This window comes from Leptinotarsa decemlineata, unplaced genomic scaffold (genome assembly GCF_025532065.1).
Source record: "Leptinotarsa decemlineata unplaced genomic scaffold, Ldec_3_MD MMD2_tig00001719_RagTag_RagTag, whole genome shotgun sequence".
NCBI classification, from domain to species: Eukaryota; Metazoa; Arthropoda; class Insecta; order Coleoptera; family Chrysomelidae; genus Leptinotarsa; species Leptinotarsa decemlineata.
In genome coordinates this window covers 1,020,457-1,024,184 of record NW_027412569.1, presented here as the reverse complement: position 1 = coordinate 1,024,184, position 3,728 = coordinate 1,020,457, and positions in this window count along the sequence as shown.

The following is a 3,728-nucleotide window of genomic DNA, read 5'->3' as shown; positions in this document are numbered from 1 at the left end:
TACAACCTGAAAAATTCTGTAATCTATCTATAATAGCTTTGAATTATCTTTCAATGAGGGAAAGTGGAGATAATTCCAACACAATATCTACTCATCATACATTTTGAAGTGTTGTTTGTGTACTTATTTTTAGTTTATTATATTATCTTAGTAGTTTAATATTAGTGTAAACTTTAGCTGAACCTATACAACAAATGTCATCTTATCTAAAGAGAAAAAATTCTAAGAGTTTTTTTCTTGATATCATTCTATCTGCTCTAGACTAAGAATGACTAAATTGTCTGCAATATCTATGGAATTCAATAAATGATAGAAATATTAAAATTTTCTCTCTCTCATTTCACAGCAAGTTGACGGGTAAGACCACAATTTTCCTTAGTTGACATGTATCGTGTAGACTTAAAGAGGTTGTTCCAATGAATAATTGCTAAATAAAAATAATCACCTGGGGATGTTGCTGAATGACTTGCAGAATTGTCACCTTCGCTACCCCCTGTTAGAGCATGAATAGTGGAGTCAGATACAATACTTTTTTCTGTTAATCCGGAAGCTGAAGTGTTGTCACTATGGGTATCTGAGCAGACACTCTGGGAGCATTCAATATCAGAATCGTTGGATATGACATCTGCAAAAAGAATTTAAATTTATTGAAAAAGATTGGGTTCAAAAGTATTTTGAAAATGTTTGTAAATTTCCTCAGCTATTGATAAATTGAGATTGTTACGGGATTCTAACGAAGTATTTCATTTCCTTATTATCTCCAAAATTCAGAAGTTTCATGAACATATTTAGGGAAAATCTTATCAGTAAAATATCTCATAGTTTTTTTTCAAAACCTACCTGTTTCCTGAACAGAAAGTTCTATTTGATGATCAGACATTTCCAAGTCTGAAATTATTCCTTAGGGGAGTATAACGTTTATGTTCATATTCACTTCATTAATTGATGAAAAAACTTTTGTTTTTCAATATCACAAAAATTAAACTCCCATCTCCCAATCGAACTGTCAGTGTCAACTACATAACCTAACAACTACTTCTTCTTCTGAATGATATGTATTAATTAAAATTAGCCAAGTTCAATATAGTAAGTATTCGAGAGGGAAATTGCCACAAGGTTACATATCTGGGAGAGCAAATATGTCAAGTTTTAGAGAAATTGTGGAGTAGATCTCTCAATCTCATCACATCCCAAACCTCATTCCTAGAAAGTCTGTCCACTACCTCAGTTATCAGCATTCTCATTACAACCCTAATGAATTTCGATTTCATCGGAATTCGTCTGACGAACGCTGACGAATAGTCCATATATTCAGTATCCGTGTATATGATAAACATGGCCTCGAAGCGATTATTCACACAGCGTACTATTCTCTAGAGATAATTATTTCTAACTTCGAGGCTCTTTAATTCATTTGTCCACCTTATGTATATTTTAATATTTTACTTATCAAAAATGTATATGTATAATCTTGTGAATTTTAATTACTTTTAAGCTCTCTTTGTGACTAGTCCAATAAGTTTCATGTATTTACACTTTTTTTATGTTGTACATGTGAACTTTAGTGATGAATAAACTTCTATTCTATTCTATTCTATTCTATTCTATGTTTATGAACTCCTCAATCATCCCGTTGATCACTTCATCATTCTACATAGTTGATCCTTGCTGGGAGAGTCCCCACAATGAGTTGGCGATTAGTTCCATAATAAACTGGTGGAAGAATGTTTCTACCATTGGAATTGAAATGTGTATATTTTTAGGAGAGATCAGGTTTTAGGAAATAATAGTTTTGACTTTCTACTTCACCATCTTTATACAGTTTGTTTCTGAAACTTACTTCTTTGAATAAACTACATATCTTTGTATAGAGTCATATCTTTACAATTGGATTTTCCCGTTTTTGCTATATTTAACTTTAAAAATGCGCATGCAATGAGCTCTGTTCGTCAACTGTAGCCACTTCGATGAGATCCCTACGAAAACGAAGCCATTCACAGTCACACTCAGAAGGCAATCAGAAAACCATTTGCTGGCACAGTAAATGTCGTGTTTCAACTCTTAGCGACATATTTATCAGTAGGTTAGGTAAAGTTAAGCCCAAAGTGAGTGTGTCTATTCGACCCTCCACCGCATCCTGTAAGGGTTTATTGTGGCTCACACCTATTCACACTCGACCAAATAAACCCAGCTTCTTAACGAAGCCGATTAGTTTGTATAGTGAGTAGTCTTTCAGGTCAGATGGTAAAAGTACCTGCCCAGCAGGCAGGTACAAAGTATGTGCTCTGCTGTTTCATCATTTTCCAAACAGAGGCGACACACACTGTCTTCCGACAGTCCAAGTGTCTACATCTGATGATTCAATTGACAGTGACCTGTAAGATTGCCTGTTAGACATCGTAGTTCATCCCTACTGTAAGTCCAACAACTGTTTGGTATCAAGCTTCGAAGGGTAAATAAATGCCTTGGAGTGAGCCAATCCTGGAAGATTCTGCCAGAAGTACATAAAACTTCTTGCCATTCAGGTGTTCAATCTTTGTTTGGCAAAGCCTAAAGCGATGCCAATGACAGGTTCTGGTCCGATGCAGCACCCTCATTTGAAAGGGAGTCAGCAGCTTCATTGCCTTCCAGGCCAGTATGGCCAGGAATCCAAACCAGAGACAATCTGTTAAATCTTCCTATCGAGAAGAGTCGTTTTTGGTTATTTGCTACCAATTTAGACGTTGCTCGGTAGGAGCCAAGAGCGTCCAACGCCGCTTGACTGTCCAATAATATTTTATTGACTTGTGTTCGAGGTTGGATTCTTCCAATCTCTTCGCACATGATTCAGTAGTGTGAATTTCCGATCTAAATACAGTCGCATACATTCCTAGGTATGTTTATATCTCTGTCCTGGGTCTGCGACTGAAAACACCTGCACCAGAACCCAGAAGGTGTTTTTGATCCATCTGTGAACCAACAACTATCTGCTTTTACTATTTCCTTCTCCCGGAGAATCCAATCCTCTCTAGTCGAGAACAGTACTTTATAAGGAAGTTCGTAATTGACAGTTGTAGGCATAAAGTCAGAGGTTATTTCCAGGATGCTGTGACTTCCAGTGTTAACCAACAGTCTGCATTAAATTGATTTGTGCAATTGGCAATGTGCACAAGTCTATATGCAGTGAGTGACGACTGTCGTTATAGACCCCCCATGTATGGACTCATTCAGGCATGGATGCTCAGTGAATTTGATGGTTGATGAAATGCGGTATATCATTTGTTATAACCTCTGGCGTACATGAGGATTCAGTTGTTGAATCCATCCTGTTCTTATTTCAGAAAAATCATCTCCATCATACAAAATTCTTTCCGTATAGTTTTACAGCTGCCAATATACGCTTCACTCCACTCGGTCATTCTGAAATCTCGTTTTCGATTAGTATCAAAACGAAACCAAGCGAATCAAAGTTAATTTCATCAATAATGAGTTGTTGGCAAATATTGTGAAATAGTCCGAAGTGATCTTTTCTTAACAAATATATCATTGGCAATCAAAGAATATCTTACAAATATCCTCAAAAAAGTCTAGCTAGGAGGCATAGGACGTTTAGTAGACTTTGATATATATATTCTTTGGATACAATGAATAATTCCGTGGCATATTTTCGCAGTTTTCAGAATAAACGGCCTCTGGAAACTCATGTAACATCCTCGTTATGACCACGTAATTGATGGTAAATGGGGAAA